At 50.0% G+C, this 21,244-nt stretch overlaps 1 protein-coding gene across 2 annotated transcripts in view; it reads right to left on the bottom strand.

The window, feature by feature from the left end:
* Nucleotides 1-21,244, bottom strand: part of CCNJL (cyclin J like) — a 60,424-nt gene that overhangs the window by 29,371 nt on the left and 9,809 nt on the right. The window contains exon 1 of one of the 2 annotated variants that reach the window (XM_070075799.1): nt 2,800-10,147. The exons of the other annotated variant lie outside the window; for it this stretch is intronic. The gene's annotated coding sequence lies outside the window, so the exon portion shown is untranslated. Of the gene's footprint in view, nt 1-2,799; nt 10,148-21,244 lie in introns of those variants that run through there. 2 annotated transcript variants of the gene reach the window in all.

A 21,244-nucleotide genomic window follows, 5' to 3' on the forward strand; every position in this document is an offset into this window, starting at 1 on the left:
CAGCACACCCGCCGTGGCAGCCATTGGAGGGTGAACCAACGGCAAAGGAAGACCTTTCTCTCTGTCTCTCTCACTGTCCACTCTTCCTATCAAAAAAAAAAAAAAAAAAAAAAAAAAAAAGTAAATAAGAGCTGGTGTTTGGTGCAACCGTTAAGCCACTGTTTGGGACAATGGCTTCTCATAACGGAGTCCTTAGGTTCAAGTAAGGGCTCTACTTCCAATTCCAGCTTCCTGCTAATATGCTTCCTGGAAGACAGCAGTTGAGGGCTCAAGGAGGTGGGTCCCGGCCAAACATATGGGAGACCTGGACTGAGTTCTGGGCTCCGGCTTCAGCCTGGCCCAGGCCCAGATGTTGTAGGCATTTAGGGGAGTGAATCTTTCTCTCTGTGTGTTTCAAATTAAGATAAATAAATAAATACAGTCAATCAACCACTCAATGGCATAGAAACAAGCATTGGTGAGGACGCAGACAAATTAGAACTCTCACATACCACTGGTAGGAAACTAAAATGGTGCAGCCACCGTGGGAGACAGCTCAGCAGTTCCTCAGAATGAGGTTACCACGTGAGCCAGTAATTCCAACCCTCAGTATAGAAAGGAAAACATGGGGCTGCACAAACTTGCGCATGAATATTCACAGCAGCAGGACTCATAATGGCCCCAGGAGAAAACAAATCAGATGTCAGCTGGCTGATGAATGCATAAACAAACGCAGTACAAACAACATCCAATGCAGTATCAGACACACTGCATAAGGAAATGCCCTGAACACACTATGCTAAAAGGCCCTGCGTTATACAATTCCATTTATATGAAATATCCAGAAAAGGCAAATGGATACAAGTAGAAGGTCCATTTGTGCAGGCTGGGAGTGAGGGGCAGGAGTGACTACAGTGTAATTGCTAATGGGTTTAGGATTTCTTGTGCTTTACATGTTTGTTTATTTCTTTGAAAGGCCAATAGAGAAGAGAGAGTATCTTCCACCCACTGGTTCACTTCTAAAATGCCCACCCACAATGGCTCAGGCTGGGCCAGGCTGTAGCCAGGAACCCATAACTCCATCCAGGTATCTTATATGGGAGGCAGGGACCCAAGTACCTGAGCCAGCACCACTGCCTCCCTGGATCCACATCAGCAGGAAGCTGGATCGGACACAGAGGCGGAACTCAAGTCCAGGCACTCTGAGCTGGGACGCAGGCATCCCAGGCAGCAGCTCAGCCTGGTGAGCCACAATGCCCACCTCTGGGGTTTCTTTCTGCAGGGACGAAACTGTTCTGAAATCAGATAGTGGTGATGGTGTACGACTCTTTTTGAATACACTAACAGGCGAACAGCATGCTTTTTTTTTATGCTTTATTTTTAAACTTCTATTTAATAAACATAAATTTCCGAAGTACAACTTTTAGATTATAGTGGCTGGGCCAATCTGAAGCCAGGAGCCAGGAGCTTCCTCCACATCTCCCACGTGGGTGCAGGGGCCCCGAAGACTTGGGCCATCCTCTGCTGCTTTCCCAGGCGCATTAGCAGGGAGCTGGATTTGAAGTGGAGCAGCTGGGACTCAAACTGGTGCCCATATGGGATGCTGGCATGATAAGTGGCGGCCCCTGGTTCTGCTTGTACTCATCATAGTTTCCCCAGTATCCGAGTGAGACTAGGTACCCCACCAGAGGCTGAATACTGCTGAAGGAATGTAGGGAGGGAGGCAGAGATGAAGGAGCCAGAAAGCAATGGATTGCAGCAGTGGGTACAGAGGCCCTGGGCCTACAGACGGAAGATGTGACCAGCCTACAGGGCAGAAGGCCTGCGGTGACTCTGGAGAGGAGAAACAGGGCCAACCAAGCACTGAAAAGGCATCTAGGAAGGCACCGGCTGAAGATGCAGGCAGGCAGGACAGGGTGTTCGGCAGAGCAGCACCTGCACAGCCACACAGGAGTCCCATTGAGAGCGGACACAACAGCCAGACAGGTAGGGTATGCCTAGCAGGCTGGGGAAGTGGGCAGGGTCCCAGCCAGTAGCCCCTGCTCTGAGAGCAGTGGTGAGCCACCAAAGGATTTAGAGCAAGCGGGGCATCGACCTGGCCAGGGCAGCCTGCTCCTCCTGCGCTACGGCCAGGCACCAATAGCTCCCCCAACAGTGCTCTCACCCTCCACAAGATCCTACAAGCCTGCAGGCTCCTTGGGTATTTCCCCTAAGCACAGGGCTCTATGTTCAGGCTCCTGAGAAGCAACCATAGCCATGAGTCCTTGGTGTCTGGTAGGCTGCAGCTGCCGGAAATGAGCCTTTGCCAAGTGACCCTTGGCAGGGCCCTGCCGCCCTCATCACTGCAGTTCAAAGCCTTGAAACACAAGTCAGATATGCAACGTCCTGACTCCCCTCCCCACCCAACCCAGCCAGCTCATTGCCTTCTAGATTGTCCCTTGGGCCAAGTGGGAGAGGAGCGCTCAAAGCAACACAGTATCTACATATCCTCTGTACACCTGCCTGGGAGACGGGGCCTCCGCCTTGAGCAGATTCTCAAAGGAAGCCACTGGTCCCCGGAATGGGCAGCGACAGATGCCTCCAAGGAGCCAGTAGGCAAGGCTTCCTGCAAGGTCGGTCTCAGGGAAGGCAGCACTGTGAACCAGCAAGACCTGTAAACTCTAGAAAGCATGAGGTCCCTGGGATGCTTCTGATCCTGATTTCTGCTCCTCTCTAAAATACTGATTAAATGTCATTTCCCAGGAGAGGCCTTCCCTGTCCTCCCCAGCAACCCAAACCAGTTTCCCCTTTCTCTTTCTTCCACGACCCTGATTTACTTACTCAGGTGTCTCTTCCTACCAAACTCCAGGCTCCAGAGAGCCAGGGCCAGGGGTCTGAAGCACACCACTTGCCCCGAGCCAGGTAGGGAGGCTGCCTGAGAGGCAGGTGTTGAACGGTTACCTGTTGAGTGAAAATGAATGAACAAAGGGAGGCACCTCCCTATACCAAACCCACCGCCACCCTCCCTGTAATATGCAGGAGCAACTTGACCATGAAGCTGGTCAGCTGGGGTTGGAACCTCAGGTCCAGGATTTATTGACCTCAGGCATGGGAACTGTGACCTTCAGCATCGGACGAGGGGGTGGAAAAGCCCACTGCTGTAAACACAAGGATTCGGCCCTCAGAGCAGGCAGCTGTGGGCCTTCTCCCAAGCTGGGTCATCACTTTTCAGATAAGCGGAGTTTATCTGAGGCCTTGAGCCTTGTCAAAGGCTCTTCAGGCTCTCAAAGGGACCTGCCGCTTTGTGCAACCGGGTGTGTGGACAGGTGGGGCCAGGTGGGGCCGAGGCGGCTCTGCTGGAAGTTCACCTGTGTGGCTCAGACAGGCCCCACAAACAGAGGGAACTGGTCTCCCTGGACCTCAGCTTCAGAAAAGGGCGTTTTTTTGGCATACAAGCAACAATGCAGGGCTCCGGGGTGCCTGTTCTGCTGGGTGTGAGAGTACAGCTGATGACCTGGCTAACCCAGTTAGTGGGGAAATGGAGTTCATTACAAGGGTTTGCACGAAGGATCTGCATTCCTCCCCAAGCACTCTTGACCTAAGGCTGCTCCGAGGCCGCCGGCAGACCGAGTGCAGGAAGCCAGCCCCTCTGCCTGGTGGCCTGAATTCCAGAAACAAAAGAGCAGCCTGCCTGGGGCAGGCGGCGGCTTGTAAAGCTCTCTCCAGATCAGGCAGGCGTTTGGCAGGCACTCAGCAATCAGGGTGGAGTGGGGGGTGGGGGGCAGGAATTCAGCCAGGCAGGGTGACCTTCCTCTCAGCAGCAGGCCCACCCAGGGCAGCACTGGTGTGGCCGGCTAGGGGAGGGTGGGCGTTAGAGGGCAGCTCTGCCTCCCCGCCCCAGCTGCTGGCCCTGTGTCACCTGAGCCATGTAGGAGAGCCCAGCTCCTGCAGGGGCACAGAGACAGACACAGGGCAGGTGGCCGTGATAGAGTTCAGGGAAAGCAAGGTACCTGACATTTTAAAAAATCCTGCTTTCCTTATCGCGGCAATTCACTTTTTAAAGTAATCACGATGGGCTTGTAAAACCTGGGAGATACACACCAGAGTGATAGCAGTGGTGATGGAGGCTGGTGCTGAGACCCTGGGTGGTTTTTCACTTTCAGCCCTCTCAAAACTGCTTGAAATTTTTTTTAAATATTTAGTTATTTATTTAAAAGATGGATAACAGAGAAGGGGCTGGGAGTAGGGAAAGGAGAAAGAGAGGGAGGCAGGAGAGAGAAGTCTTCCATTTGCTAATTTGGTACCCATATGTCCACAACAGAACAGAACAGCCAGGGTTAGGCCGGGAGGAAGCCAAGAGCCAGGAACTCCAGCTGCGTCTCCTACACGCGTGGCAAGGACTCACGTGTTTGAGCCAACATCTGCTGCCAATCAAGGTAAGCACTGGCAGGAAGCTGCATGGGAAGCGGAGGAGTCAGGACCGGCAGCAGGCTCTCCAACGAGGAATGCAGGAGTCCCAAGCAGAGCCTTCACCCACTGTACCACAACATCCACTCCAACACCATGTTTATTTTAAAAAAAAAATCCAAAACATTTCCACTTTATTATTTCAATTACCGTTTTTGGTTAGCAAAAAGAAAAAAAAAGAGAAAAATTAAATACCTACTATATTAAGGCCCAGCTCACAATGTATGTCCACAGATTTTCTGGCAACTTCCCAATATCCCTTTAACACAATGTGCTTGATAACAACACCCCCAGTGCCCAGGTCTGCCTCACTAACCCTCCTACAGGTAAAGCACGTGCCAAGGTCTTCCCTAGAAGGGGTTTTTCCTTTTTCTATTTACTAATTATAAACTACATGTTCCCATGTGAATTTTAAAAAGTGGAAAACAATAACAAATTCTCAATTGTAATTCTATATTCAGAGTGAAAGACTAAGTTTTGCGTGGGTTCTTCAGACATTTCTTCGTACAAATTTTCTTTCCAAAAATAAAAAAGGGGTGGCACTGTGGCGTAGCTGGCATCCCATATGGGAGCTGCCTCGTGTCCCGGCTGCTCCACTTCGATCCAGCTCCCTGCGAATGGCCTGGGGAAAGCAGGAAACCTGGCCCCAGCACTGGCTGTGACCACTGGAGAGTGGCTAGTGGGCAAATGATCTCTCTTGGCTTCTCCTTCTCTCTCACTGTAACTCTTTCCTTCCTTCCTTCCTCCCTCCCTCCCTCTCTCCATTCCTTCCTTCCTTCTTCTTCTTCTTTTTTTTTTTTAAAGATTTATTTATTTATTTGAAAGCTACAGTTAGAGAGAGGCAGAGGCAGAAGCAGATAGGGAAAGAGAGAGAGGTCTTCCATTCTCTGGTTTACTCGCCAAGTGGCCACAACAGCCAGAGCTAAGCCGATCCGAAGCCAAGACCAGAAGCTTCTTCTGGGTCACCCACAGGTGCAGGGGCCCAAGGACTTGGGCCATCTTCTACTGCTTTCCCAGGCCATAGCAGAGAGCTGGATAGGAAGTGAAGCAGCCAGGCCTCCAACCGGCACCCATATGGGATGCTGGAGCTACAGGTGGCGGCTTTACCAGCTCTGCCACAGCAGTGCCGCCCCTCTCTAACTCTGTCAAGTAAATTTTTTAAAAATGAAAAACTCCATCCTGGTCCCCAACGTGGGTGCAGGGGCCCAAGCACCTGAGCCATCTTCCCTGCTTCTCCAGGCACATGAGCAGGGAGCTAGATGTGAAGTGGAGCGGCCGGGACTCGAACCGACACCCATATGGTCTAACCTGCCGTGCCACAACACAGGCCCCTACATCACAACCTACAACACAACTGCTTCCTGCCCATCTTCCCAGCACACAGTGCACGGCAGTCTTCCAGAGGCTTGCTGGGGTCCTCAGAGAAAGGCTGCACCATACCTCACCCATCTCTGCTCCTCAGAGCCCTCTCCCAGCCCCCTCCTACCCTCCGGCATCAGGGCTTCCTGACACCACCACACCCAGGATGGGGTCTCCGTGAGGACGGGGGCTGCTTCTGCTCTTGGCTGTACCCGGTGCACCAGGCACACTGTGAGAGCTCATGAATGCATGCTGAATGCCATGAATGGATATATAAGCAAGCAAATGCAATACTCCTGGGGCATCTCTCATGCCTCCTTTGCCCTGGAGGCCCCCTTATCTACCCCAGCAAGGGAACCCCGCTGTGAGGCCTGTCAGCGCTTGCTGAGCAAGAGCTTATCTAACAGGGAGAGTGCTGGAGAAGGCCAACGCCAAGGCCACCAGCTGAGCTAGCTGTACAGACAGGGGCTGTCTGGGTGGGTCTCCGGGGCCGCCCCCTCCCCCGCGGTGGCAAACACTTTCCGTTCCTGTGCAGGACTGAGAAGTACTGTGCCAGCCACCCGGAGAGCATTTACACCTAACCCTGAGCCCGCAGCCAGCAATGCTGCGCCGACCACCCTGAGGGCCCCCTGCCTATCAAGAGAAAATTAGGCAAGTGCTCTCCACACACAGGCTTCCACAGCATGGTGAGGCTAACCCAGAGGTCTCTGAAGTTCACACACAGTATGCACGTTTAGCCACTCACCTCTGCTTTCTCATACTGGGGAAGGAAGGGGAGCCTTCATTTTAACCCTTGGTGCCCTGCACTGCAGTATTTTCTGCCAACTGTCTTGCAGTTTTGCTTCTCGTTATTAACCCCTTCTTCCTTCAGACTGCGGTTTAAAAGTCACTTCTTTAATGAGAGTTTCCTGCTCAGGCTACCATCAGATAGTCCCTAAGCTCCCACCAGGGCAGGCACTGGGCTGGCCTAGTCCAGCCATGTGACCCCCAATACCTGATACAACGGAGATGCTCAGTATTGTCAAAATCTTCATATTTCCAGAATAGAAAATATGTGAACAGGTGAGAAAAAAAGTTGCTTGCTGCTGATCTCACACTGCATAAAATGATTTATCACAAGGAGCAATTTCAAAGACATGTGAAGAATGGGGGGAGAGGTGCCCCAGAAACTGAACGAGCTGAATCTCAGGGGACAGAGACAGCTCCGTCCTTGCCTTAGGTGGCAGGTGCCTCAGTCCACCCAGCAGCAATAGAGGGTTCCAAGGAAGAAGGAAGAAGCAGGTTAGTGTTTATGGAGGATGAGGCACTTCAAGAAGCATTGTAAGCATGCATAGTAGGCATTTCAAAGCCCGGGTTTCCCAATATCTGTTCCGTGGGACACCAGTCCCAAGATATTCTCCCTGAAGAAAGGGATTCTGTGGGTCACAGTTTGTGAAACCCTGCATGCCTCATTGCTCTTCCTAAAATAAATCATGTAGTGGCCCCATAGAGGCCTTCATGCATTTGTTCAGCAGAAAACTTAGTAACTTTGGGGAAATTTCATATTAATTTTTTTTTATTTTTTAAAATTTGTGTTTTGAAATTTATTTGATAGAGATCGACAAAGAGATCTTTCCATTCACTGGTTCACTCCCAAATGCCCACAACAGCCTGGGCTGGACCAGGCTGAAGCCAGGAGCCCAGAACTCAACCCACGTCCTTCACAAGGATGGTGCAGACCCAAGCACTTGAGCCATCACCTGCTGTCCCCGGGGTGAGCATTATCAAGAAGGTGGAATTGGAAACAGCCCAAACTCAAAACTCCCATAGGGGATGCAGGCCTTCCAAGTGTGGTCTGAACCACTGTGCCAAATCCCCACCCAGCTTAAATCTATTTATCCATAGAACACCACCCTCCCCTTTTACTGCAGGGTGGGACAGAGAGACAATATCCCAGCAAGCCTGCTCTGAGAAATGGTGCTTTTGGGTACTGGCTGCTGGGCACAAATGTGCTACAGGAAATTCAACTCCAACGCATCTGGAAGGCGAGAGTCTGGCAAAAATCCCTGGCACGGTGCCTAACAATTTGATGATCCTAAGCCCAGGGATTTACTGAAAAGCTTGCTGATATTAAGAAGCACGGCTTCCACTTGCACAGCTGCCCTGGTAAGAATCTGTGCACAGCCATCCATTAGAGGCCCACGAGCGGCTGCAGACGCCAACTCACAGAGGCCCCAGGCAGCCAAGTACAGGGTGCCCTGCCTTGGGAGGTCCAGGGTTTGGGGGGGAGATCATACCCTCAGGCCTCTGCCTCCTCTCCTATGCAGAATGTAGATTTTTTATATTACATTTATAATTTTAGCAGCTCCCAATCCTCCATCAACATTGATTTATTCCCTCCTTAGAAATTCTGCTACTGCCCAGGAAACTGAAGTACATGGTACTCTAGGCATGGAGGGACAGAGACCTCTCTTTGCACTGAAATTGAGCAGGAGGTTCAGACCTCCTGCCAGGTCTGCTAGAGTACATGGGATTGCTCACTATGAGGAACTGTTCATACAGCCTTATCAGATACATAAATACATCTATATCAATTCCTATACATACAGATATACACTTAAGAATGAAATGTAAAGGAATACAATATCCACGCGTGTGTATGTATGTGTATATAAATACACACACACACACACACACATGACGGGTCTTCAAAAAGTCCAGGGGAGGGCCTGCATTGTGGCACACGGTTAAGCTGCCACTGGAACAATGGCATCCCATCGGAGTGCAAGTTTGAGTACCAGCTGTTCCACTTCCATTCCAGCACCCTGCTAATGCATCTGGGAGGCAGCAGATGATGGCCCACGATCTTCGGCCCCTGCACACCCATGGGGGAGACCTAGATGGAGTTCTTGGCTTCTAGCTTCGGCCTGGCCCAGACCTGGCTGTTGCAGCTATTTGGGGATTGAACCAGCAGATGGAAGATTTCTCCGAGCCTGCCTCTCTCTCTCTCTCTCTCTCTCTCTATGTCTGCCTTTCAAATAAATAAATAATTCTTTTTAAAAAGTTCAGGAAAACACATATTATGAAAACAACTACACACAGATTTCAAATGTTTACACCAAAACAAACTGATCTTTTGATTCCATTTTTCTATGAAGCTTCTGAAGTACTCAAGTGTGTACATACACACACACGCCTCTCTTTTCCCTCTCTCTGTACAGTCTCCCCCTTAACACTGTACCTCAGTGTAGGCTCTGCACACATTCACTCCACGCAACACCTGCTCCAGGGGCAGGCCCAGGCAGCAGTGCCAGCGCCAGCATCAGTGCCCAGGAAACTGAGGCAAAGCCACATTGCACGCTGCAGGTGAACAGCAAACTCCAGACTCGGACAGGAGAGGCGGTGGCGCGGGACTGGGGTGCAACACCATTTGGAGTGTGACATCCCCTTCCCAAGGAGCACACGGTGCAGAGCACGGCTGAGCTGCTCTCAAACACCAGCCAGCCACCAAGAGCCACCATGGGGGGCATCCTCGGGGCTGCCCCCACGCTTGCCCTCGCCCTTGCCGCTGGGAGAAGGCCCAGGCGGGGGGGGGCCGTGTCTGCTGGGAACACAGAGCAGCAAGATGTGAAGCAACTCTCTCGGTGTGTAACCAAGGTGACCAACAGGAAAGGGAGACTTGCACATGTATGGGGAACACAAAGGGGGAGGGGCGCCGCTTCTGCAGAGGGCTGGCAGGCTCAGCCTCCTTCCCTTCTCTGCCCGGTTGCCTCATCAAGACAAACAGGCGTTTTCGGTAATGCCTCTACTCCTCGAGAACATGACTGCAACGTGTGCTGCCGCAGGTGGGCGCAGGGAGTGGGCACGGCTGCGCAAGATGCCAGCAAGGCCACCAACATCTCCTCCTGCCGGAGCGCCGCCTGTACTCCCGACACGTGATAGGCCAACTCCACACACCCCCTCACTGCCAGGAGCCAGGGCCTCCACCCCATCACACAGAGCTGCCCACCTCTCTGCAGTCTGTGACCCACACCATGCCCTACTCCCTCCTAACCGCCACAAACAACATTCAGGGCCTTTCTAGAAAATGTACCGCCTGGGGGCAGCACTGTGGTGGAGCAGGTAAAGCTGCCACTTGCAGTGCTGGCATCCTATATGGACGCCGGTTCGAGTCCTGGCTGCTCCACTTTCAATCCAGCTCTCTGCTGTGGCCTGGGAAAGCAGCAGAAGACGGCCCAAGTGCTCGGGTCCCTGCACCTGCATGGGAGACCCGGAAGAAGCTCCTGGATCCTGACCAGATCGGCGCAGCTCCTGGCTTTAGATTGGCACAGCTCTAGCCATTGCAGCCATTTGAGGAGTGAACCAGTAGATGGAAGACTCTCAAGACTTTCTCTCTCTCTGCCTCTACTTCTCAGTGTAACTCTTTCAAATACATAAATAGTAAAATCTTAAAAAAAAAAAGAAAAAGAAAGAAAATGTATCGCCTCCTCCATGCAAACTCTTCTCTGCAGCCAGAAGCACATCCCTCCCGCCTTGTAACTGGGGATGCTTCTTAGTCTCCCATGCCCTCCATTACGTAGAGCAGGGCCCTGTGGTGGCTCTGTCCCTGCCGGCTCTAAGTTGCTCCAACCTCAGCACCACCATAGGTCACTCTTAGGCAGTGACCTCCGAATCTCTTCTCTCTCCACTTCCAGATTGCTCCGTATGGATTCTCCCAGGCACCCAACCCTAACCACACGAAGGTGGGTCTGTAGGGTAACTGCACCCCCGCCAGCCCCGACTGGGACCCTCCTCCTGTCCATCTCCTAGGGACCTGCTTAAGAATGGAGGTTCTCTCTTGGAACTGGGTTGAATCATATCCCCTAAAGTCCACTGCCAGATTCCTGTCTACCCAGAGCCTCAGAAGATGGCCTTATTTGGAAATAGGGTCTGTACAGATGCAATCAAATTGAAATAAGACCATGCTGGATTAGGATGGGCCCCAACCTCAGGACCTTCCAAGAAGAGGAATCAGAGACGGCAACACACAGAGGGATGCAGAGACTGGACCACCACAGAGCGCCAGCCACCACCAGAAGCCGGGAGAGGCTGTGGGCTCCCATGGAAGGAGCGCAGTCCTGTCACCAGACACCTTGAGTCCAAATATCTAGCTTCCAGAACTGCGAGAGAATAATTCTTTTTAAAGATTTATTGACTTGTTTTTTTAAAGATTTTTTTTATTTATTTGAAAGTCAGAGATATACAGAGAGAGAAGGAGAGGCAGAGAGAGAGAGAGAGAGAGAGAGAGGTCTTCCACCCACTGGTTCACTCCCCAGTTGGCCACAATGGCCAGAGCTGAGCCGATCCAAAGCCAGTAGCCTTCTCCCGGTCTCCCACGCAAGTGCAGGGGCCCAAGGACCTGGGCCAACTTCTACTGCTTTCCCAGGCCATAGCAGAGAGCTGGATTGAAAGTGGAACAGCTGTGACTGGAACCAGCACCCATATGGGATGCCGGCACTGCAGGCAGCGGCTTTACCTGCTATGCCACAGCACCAGCCCCTATTGACTTATTTGAAAGGCAGAGTGACAGAGAGGGAGAGACAGAGATCTTCTACCTGTTGCTTCATTATCCAAATGACAGCACTGGCACAGGCTGGGCCTGATTGAAGCTGGGAGCCAGGAACTCCATCCAGGTCTCCTAAATGGGCGGCAGGGGCTCAAGCACTTGGGCCATCTTCCATTGTTTTTCCCAGGCCATTAGCAGGGAGCTGGACTGAAAGTGGAGCAACCAGGACTCACATGGGATGCCAGCATCACTGGTGGCAGCTTAACCTGCTGAGCCACAATGCTGGCCCATTTTTGATGTTTTGAGTCCCCAGAGACAGTCAATGCACCCCGTTCCCACTTTGCAACTCCAAATCAGAATTCCTGGAAAGCAGCTGGGCACGTACACCTGCTTTGTTACAGATGCTTCATCTGAGCCTGACGATGCCCAAGTGTCAGCTCCAGGCGGGCAAAGGACATTTTGTTCTGCACTTACACATGGCCAGCAGGGCCTGGCACCCAATGCGAGGCCAGAAAATGGCAAAGAAAGAAAAGGACAAGTGGGCACTGATCCTCAAGAACTCCAAGTGCTTCCGTCAGCACATTCATGCTTTGTTCTTTTCGAAGCAACTGATAATCAAATGAGAAAACGTGCACAAGGCTGAGTCTGACACATGGTAGGCGCCCGACAAACAGCTCCCTTCACTTAGCGGACTGCGAGTGTCCTTCAAGATTACATGAAACTATCAGCTTCCAGAGGGCCCCGCCCTGGGAACAGTGTTCCCGGAGAGAAAGACTGACCTTGACCATGCACAGGTCTGTGAGGTTACTCTGTTTCGACAAGGAAGACACTTGGGCTGTTTCACTGCTTTTGGTAACTGGTCCTCTGCTCAGCACTGTCCAAAACCTTTCCAGTCTCCACACTTCCTACCTGGGCTTGCTACAGCATCTCAGCAAACAGGGTCCATTCCCAGGGAGCTGGCACCTCCCCCTACATCCTTCTTGTATCTCCCACAGGCTTTCAGGATAAGGTATAAACATCTAGGGAGACCGGCAGCCCCAAAGTCACTGCTCCTAGACCACCTCCTGTGCCTCCAACTCACTTGACCAGCCCTCATGGGCCCAGATGAGTGCCTATCACTCTGCCTGAGCTTGGTATGTGAACCTCCTCCCTAGCCTGTTCTTTCTAGTGAGCTTCTACCCACCCCTCTGAATCTCATCAAACAATACCTCCTCTTTGAAGCTTTCTAAGAGTTCTCTAGGCGATGGGATCTCAACGTACAGTCATGACCAGCTTTATGCAGACTGCCCATTAGCTGTGGGGTCTTGAGAAAGTTATTTGACTCTCTAAACCTAATATGACTCATCTGTAAGGTGGGGACACTTAAAGGACCTACTCGAGGGGTTGCCTGAACCCAGAACTCAAGCTCTGAGCACCCAGTAACCACTCACCACAGGGAGCTTCTGCCAAGCTCTCTGTATGCAGTAAGCACCAATTACAAGTGGACTATCATTGCTGGATATTTTTTTTTTTTTAGATTTATTTTATTTGAAAGACAGTTATAGAGAAAGAAGAGAGAAAGGGACAGACAGCGAGGTCTTCTACCCACTGGTTCACTTCCAGGCCTGGGCCAGACTGAAGCCAGGAGCATCATCCAGGTCTCCCTTGTGGGTGCAAGGGCCCAAGCACTTGGATCATCTTCCCACTGCTTTCCCAGGCCATAGCAGAGAGTTGAATCGCAAGTGGAGCAGCCGGGAATCGAATCAGCCCCAATATGAAATGGTGGTGCTGCAGACAGTAGCTTTACCAGTTGTGCCACAGTGCCAGCCCCCACTGCTGAATCTCACGGCCATGAACACATGGCTGCGAGTGATTTTCTATGATTTGCAGGGTTTGATTCATAGTTTCTCCAGGTAGAGCCTCTCATGGGTCTATAGGTTTAGCAGAGGGCTCACTAAATGACTGTGGATGAAAAGGCTACTTTGCAGGTACCAAGAACCCACACTAAGGCAAGGAGATGCTCTTAAAGAAACAAGCTGAAACCCCAACTCGCAGCCTCAAGGCCTGCAAAGCCCACCCACGCATGCCTGGCTCCCTGTTTCCTGACCACAGAGACCCTAATACCTGGGAAGATGCTCTTAAGCAGTTTGGCAAAAACTCCCCCAGACACCACTTCACAGCCAAGCTCAAATGTGACCGTGAGAACCAAACCCTTAAATTTTGAGGGAAAATAGGGGTATGTTTCAGTATAAATCAGTATAAATTTCAGCATCAGTCTATGGAAAGAGACTGTTAAGGCAAATGTGTTAAAATGTTCCTAAGCATTATCTACGATACTTGCACATTCTCTCAGTCTGAATTTATTTCCAAACTGAAAGTTAACACAAAAGGAGAGACTAAAAAGAGCAACAGGTCTCTAGGGGAACCCCTGCTTCCTGGGGTGTCCCGCCGCGGGAGGGGAAGTCTGTTACACCATCACTGACTCAAGGCTGCGGTGCAAGGCCTCTGCTTCGGGTGTCATCTGCTCTGTGCTCAGTCTCGGCACAGCAGATCGCAGGGTTTAAGGCTCTGCCTCTGCCACTGAATACGGCGTCTCTAGCCTAGTGCTCCAGCTCTTGGTGGCCATTTCTTTTGCAGCATGATGGAGTTACTACTAGCTGGGCTTCCCACCCGACAAGACTGCTTTGAGAGTGAAGCCCAGGAAGGCAACTCGCGAACTGTGGTGCATACAACGGCATCAGATGAGGCATCCATGATGAGGACATCCTGTTAGGGGAAGGGGCTCTTACCCAATGACGGCTCTGCTTAGAATTGGGGGGAGCGCAGTGCGAGCTCTCGGGTGCCTGCCATGTAGCGAGGAAGCCAGGTCCACATCAAACTATCACACACCCGAGTGCAGAACTACAAGCTAAAGGAATCGTTGAGGGGTTGGGGAACATACAGGGGGCCCAGAGCTGACCTTGTCTGGCAGTCAGAGATGGTTTCTCGGTGTTGTGTGAGCCCAAAGCCAGGGAACAAGTTGTTAAGGTGTACTAGGAGCCCACAAGGGTAGGGACGCGTACAAACCAATCGAGAACAGTGAACGCACGGGAAATGGAGCACGAGGAAGCAACAGCTCAGATGGAACACAAGACACTTATCAGGACAACCGAACTGCAACCTCTGAAAACCAACTGCGTGACACAAACGCGGGGCAGGAGACTGTTAGAGAATAAAAGACCTAAGAGACCTTTCTTTTAAAAACCTCTCTCTCTCTGCCTCTGTGTAACTTTGCCTTTCAAATAAATGAATAAATATTTACCAAAAAAAAAAAAAAAAAAAAAAGCTAAGGGGCTGGGGCAGCAAGTCGAGCCCTGGCATGCCACGCCATATTCCCAGCTTGGACCCAGCTCCCTGCTAACAGAGCTGGGGGCAGGGGCAGCACACGCTGCAGCCTAACAGGGAGCAGAAGGACTTTTCCAGCGAGGTCGCCTCCACAGCCCTCACCCAGGCCTGCCAGGGGTCTCAGGCTGGGTCCCTGTTGCAGACAGGGCTCCGCAGTTCTCAGAAAGGAATTCCCTCCCTCTTGCTTTTCCATGCGCTAGTAGTTTTCTCATCTTGGTTCTGGTTCTTGTTCTTCTTCTTTTTTTTTAAAACATTTATTTATTTGTTTGTTTTTAAAGATTTTTTTATTTATTTGAAAGTCAGAGTTACAGAGAGAGAAGAGAGGCACAGAGAGAGAGAGAGAGAGAGAGAGAGAGAGGGGTCTTTCATCTGATGGTTCACTCCCCAGGTGGCCACAATGGCTGGAGCTGCGCAGATCTGAATCTAGGAGCCAGGAGTTTCTTCCGGGTCTCCGACGTGGGTGCAGGGACCCAAGGGCTTGGGCCATCTCCTACTGCTTTCCCAGGCCATAGCAGAGATTTGGATCGGAAGTGTAGCAGCCAGGTCTCGAACCGGCACCCATATAGGATGCCGGCGCTTCAGGCCAGGGCGTTAACCCACTGTACCACAGTGCCAGCCCCTATTTATTTATTTGAAAGTCAGAGTTACAGAGAGGCAGAGGCAGAGAGAAAGATATCTCCATCCACTGGCTCACTCCCCAGATGGCTGCAATGGATGGAGCTGGGCTGATCCGAAGCCAGGAGCCAGGAGCATCATCTGAGTCTCCCATGTGGGCGCAGGGACCCAAGCACCTGGGTCATCTGCTTTCCCAGGCCATTAGCAGAGCTGGATTGGAAATAGAGCACCTGGGACTTGAACTGGCACTCACATGGGATGCTTTGCTCACTATACCACTTCACCTGCTATGCCACAGTGCTGGCCCCTGGGTTCCTCTTAAACAGTGCCAAGGAGACACCACTTTTAATCTACCCAGATGGCAGTAACTTTATTTTAGGGATAATATTCAGGGTTAGCGAAGGTGCTGTGAAGCAAATTCTACACCTCTGGTGGAAGTATAAACCTTTTGGGAATTAACTGGTGATATGCAAGATTTTTTTTTAATAATGACTTGTGCAAAAGTGGACATTTTTTTCTTTTTATTTGAGAGGCAGAGAGAGAGAGACAAAGACTGGCAGAGAGAGATCTTCTGTCTGCTGTTTCACATCCCCCCTCAAACCCCAAATGCCTACAAAAGCTGGGGCTTGGCCAGACCAAGGCCAGGAACCTAGAATGCAATCTGGGTCTCCCATGAGGGTGGGTGGCACAGACCCAATTACAGCCAAAACCTGCTGCATCCCAGGGTGCACATTAATAAGACGCTAGAATTGAAAGTGAAGCTGGGGTTTAAAACAAGGCATTCTGCAGGGGAGGTGGCATCCCAACTGCTGTCTTAACCGCTGTGCCAAACACCCACCCCTATGCAAGGGTCTTACAAGTATATCCTGTGACCAGCCATACCACTTCAGGAATTTATTCCCATGAGCACACACAAATACAAGGCAAGGATGAACACCACAGAGCTATGTCAGATTGAACAGTACACTAGAAACCACCCAACAGACTAAATCGTGTGTATGTACACACAGTGCAATACTACTCAGCAACGAAAGGAAATAAACTCCTGACAAATGCAGTACCATGGGTGGTTATCTAAAGCATTGCATTAAGTTTAGAAAATGGAGGCAGAAATGAATGCATACCTTTAACTCCATCGAAATGAAACTCTCTTAGAAAAGACAAATCTAGTCTACAATGACAAAGCAGATCAGCGAGTCCTGGAGCTGGGGGCAAGCTGGGGGTGACAGAAAGAAAAAGGGGCAGCAGGGCCCGCTGCAGGCTGACAGCAGCGGCCCCTATGGTGACTAGGGATCCACCAGAGTGCAAGCATCTGTCAGAACTCGGTGTGCGCTGCAAGCTGTATGTACATGTCAGGTCCGTGCACACTTCAATTGTAAAAGAATAAGCAAACAGCTCCACCTAAATATCCGATGAGGAGACAAGTTGGGGGCTAACGTGGTGTAGCAGGTTAAGCAGCCACTTGCAACTGTTCAATCTGACATAGCATCCCATGTGGGCACTGGTTTGAGTCCTTGTTGCTTCACTTCCAATCCAGCTCCCTGTTACTATGCCTGGAAAAGCAGCAGAGGATGGCCCAAGTGCGTGGGACCCAGCACCATGTGGGAGAGCCAGAGGAAGCTCCCGGCTTTGGCCTGGCCTCCAGCGGATGGAAGACCGTTCTCTCTGTCTCTCCCTCTCTAACTCTGCCTTTCAAATAAATAAATCTTTAAAAAGAGGAGATAAGTTGGTCAAATTATGCTGCATTTATAAAGTAAAACATACACGTGACTGTAGAATACTTAATGACATAAAAAAGTGACATGCAATTGAGAAAAAATTAGTTACATATGTACATATTAAAATGTACATATTTGCATAGGAAATGATCAAAAAGAGACATTTTATTCATTTATTCTACACAAATTTATTGAGTACCTATTAGATATATTACCATTATATTTAAAATGAACAAAAACCAGCAAAAATTCTTTCAGTTCATGGAATTTCTGTTTTGTGGATTCATAAAAAATATTTAAATTATTAAAAGGTAAACATTAAAATAATAACATGGCAAATGAAGTGTATAAGTTATACTACTGTATGTATAACCATTCACACAGCTTATGCACAGAGTAACTTGAAGCATTTTCAAGAAATCGGGATCAGTGATACATTTTAGGGAGGCAAATTAGGAATTGGAGTGAGAGGAAGCCTTTTCACTATCCTTTTATGTAGCATAATTTTCTTTATATCATGATCTTTTTTTTTTTTAAAGATCTGTTTGTTTGAGAGAGGCAGACTCACAGACAGTTCTTCCACTCACTGGTTCACTTCTTAAATGCCTGCAACAGCCGGAGCTGCGCCTATCCGAAGCCAGGAGCCAGGAGCTTCTTCTGGGTCTCCAATGTGGGTGCAGGGGCCCAAGCACTTGGGCCATCCTCCACTGCTTTCCCAGGCCATAGCAGGGAGCTGGATCGGAAATGGAGCAGCTGGGCCTAGAACCAGCATCCATATGGGATGCCTACACCAAAGGCAGAGGCTTAACCTACTACGCCACCCACGGGCCCCCAGTCAAGTATTCTTTATTTTAAACAAACACAATTGGTTGTTTTTAATTTTTTGCTCATGTCCAATAATCAGGAATTAGGTGATGAACAATGATACAGAAAATTAAAAAAATGTTTTAAGAGCTTCTCCATTCTTTGGAGAAAAAAAAAATACTGACAACAAAAATACCTTGTGATGACACTCATATAAAAGAATATAAGAGGAGCCAGCACAATGGCAGTGGGTAAAGCCGCTGCCTGCAGTGCCAGCATCCCATATGGGCGCTGGTTCGGGTCCCAGCTGCTCCTCTTCCGATCTAGCTCTCTGCTGTGGCCTGGCAAAGCAGTAGAAGATGGCCCCTGCACCAGCATGAGAAACCCGAAGAAACTCCTGGTTCCTGGCTCCTGTCTTTGGATTGGCACAGCCCAGCCACTGCAGCCATTTGGGGAGTGAACCAGTGTACAGAGGAAACCTCTCTCTATTTCTCTGCCTCTGCCTCTCTGAAACTCTCTGCCTTTCAAACAAATAGATAAATCTTAAAAAAAAAAAAAAAAAAATAGCACCTAAGAAAGGTGGGCATTGGTCTCCTGGTTAAAACACCAGGTCAGGACACCCAGGCCCCACTCAGAGTGCCTGGGTTCAGTATCCACATCTCGCTCCAGACCCTCCGCTTCCTGCTAACCCCCACCCTGGCAGGCAGCAGACCACAGCTCCTGCCATCCACGTGGTCAACCTGAATTGAGTTCCCCGTTTCTGGCTTCAGCCCCTGGCACTGCCCTGGGCTGTCTCAGGCATTTGGGGAATAAATCAGCAGACAGGAGCACTCTCAAATAACAATTAAAAATTTAAAGAAAAAAAAGAACACTGAATATAACAGAAATTACTTCCCAGTGGTGAGCCTGTAAGGAGCATTTTATTTCTTTTTGCTTGCCAGTGTTTATTTCTGCAGTTTCCTAAATGAACAACTGGAGTGTGTGTGAGTGAGAGGCTTCAGACAGAGAGAAGCAGAGAGCGCGGCAGACTCACAGTGCCACCTCTTTCTGCCAGGTGCTCAGACACTCGAGAATCACTGGCTGCATTCCCTTTACCCAAGGGGCTGAGTGACACAGGAAGACAAAGATCAAGTCAATGGCAAGGGCACAGGGCCAGCTCCAAGCCTTAACCGTCCTCCTCTGAGAACACAGGCTTCCCCAGCCAGCCAGGGTGCCCAGCCAAGTCTCTTCCCCATTCCACAGCCTGGAGGCCCTGAAGGCTGACCAGGCACACCCGACCCATTTTCTCCCAAGGACACCTGTGAGGCAGGTGTTACAGATGAAAGGGAGCCTTCAAAGACAGTTTGCTTCTTCTATAGATAAGGTGTGCTGGGACCAAGCCTCAGTTACAGGTGTAGTGTACACCCACTGAGCACCTGGGTATTACAAGACCTGAAGGGCTCAAGTAACAATGCCAAGTCCTGATTCAGTGTTGTCAGCAGCTTCCTAGAGAATACAGGTGAGAGAGACACTGCAGTCAGGAGCCTCGAAGCTGGGTGTCATCTCCAGTGACATCTCAAACTGCCCCAAGCCCACCTGTGGTTTTCAATCCTTCTCAACCCACCTTGCGCCCTGTCTATAACATACCTCCGGCCCCAGGAGCTCTGCACCCTCGGCTGCAGGAAGCAGTCCCCAGTGCCCACTGCTTCAAGTCTCACTTGAAGACCCCAGGTTTAACAAAACGAACATCTGCATTTGCTAACAGGTATCCCGGCACAGTTAGAGGGAAGGAATATGTTCCAGTGTCCCACAGTACACAGAAGCGACCAGTTCACAACAGCCTACCATATCTATTATAGAGAACTAGGAGAGAGGAGCTAGAAGGTTCCAAACATTAAAAAACAGCTGATGACCGTGCTTTGATTGGCACATCTTGTATATTTGTACTGAAACATCACATTGTACCCCATAAGCCTGAACAGTTGCTACAAACATACAGAACTCTTACAGTATGTCATATATATGTAAATATATAATTAAATTATTGTTACTGGGGCTGATGCTGTGGTGTAATGGGTAAAATAGCTGCCTACAGTACCGGTGTTGCATATGGGTGCTGGTTCGAGACCTGGCTGTTCCACTTCCGATCCAGATCTCTGCTATAGCCTGGGAAAGCAGAAGATGGCCCAAGTACCTGAGCCACTGCAGCTGTGTGGGAGACCTGGAAGAAGCTCCTGGCTCCTAGTTTCGGATCAGCCCGGCTCCAGCCATTGTGGTCGTCAGGGGAGTGGATGGAACACACCCCTGCCCCGACTTTAAAATAAATAACTAAATCTTTTAAAAATTATTGTTACATTAAAAATATTTAATATATATTTGAAAACTGCTTTATACTATATATAGTATATATATTTTGTATATACATACGGTATATATAGTATAGATATTTTGTACAATAAAATGTACAAATTTTGACAGAAAATAATAAAGATATTTAATGTATCTTTATTTTTAATATATAATAAATATGTAGGTCAGTGCTGCGGCTCACTAGGCTAATCCTCTACTTGAGGTGCCGATACCCTGGGTTCTACTCCTGGTTAGGGTGCCAGATTCTGTCCCGGTTGTTCCTCTTCCAGTCCAGCTCTCTGCTGTGGCCCAGAAAGGCAGTGGAAGATGGCCCAGGTCCTTGAGCCCTGCACCTGCATGGGAGACCAGGAAGAAGCGCCTGGCTCCTGGCTTCGGATCGGTGCAACTTGCCGGCCATGGTGGCCATTTGGGGAGTGAACCAACAGAAGGAAGACCTTTCTCTCTGTCTCTTTCTCTCATTGTCTAACTCTGCCTCTCAAAAATAAATAAATAAATAAATAAATATGTATATGTTTAAAACCCCCAAAATTTGGGTTTGAAAGGCCTCAATTAATTCTTGGAACCAAGCTGGGCAGCTATGCCTAGACAATTGCTCATTTGTGTTTTTTAAAGATTTACTTACGTATTTGAAAGGCAGAGCTACAAGGAGGCAGATGCCGAGAGAGAGAGAAAGGGAGAAAGAGAGGGAGAGAAATGGGGGAAAGAGAGGGAGAGAGAGGTCTTTCATCCACCGGTTCACTCCCCAAATGGCTGCAACAGCCAGGGCTGAGCTGATCCAAAGCCAGGAGCCAGGAGCTGCTTCTGGGTCTCTCACAGGGTGCAGGGGTACAAGGACTTGGGTCATCTTCCACTGCTTTCCCAGGCCATAGCAGAGAGCTGGATTGGAAGTGAAGCAGTCAGGTCTCGAACCGGCACCCATATGGGATTCTGGCACTGCAGGCAGAGGCTTTACCCGCTATGCCACAGCAGCGCCCCCTAGACTGTTGTTTTACCGCAGACCTGGGTACACCTTGTGAGTCGGTGAAGAAGCCCAAAAAGTGGGGACACGAATGGAAAAACTCAACCAAACCGCTGCATTCCTCACTGG

The sequence above is a fragment of the Oryctolagus cuniculus genome, chromosome 6 (assembly GCF_964237555.1).
Source record: "Oryctolagus cuniculus chromosome 6, mOryCun1.1, whole genome shotgun sequence".
NCBI lineage: Eukaryota > Metazoa > Chordata > Mammalia > Lagomorpha > Leporidae > Oryctolagus > Oryctolagus cuniculus.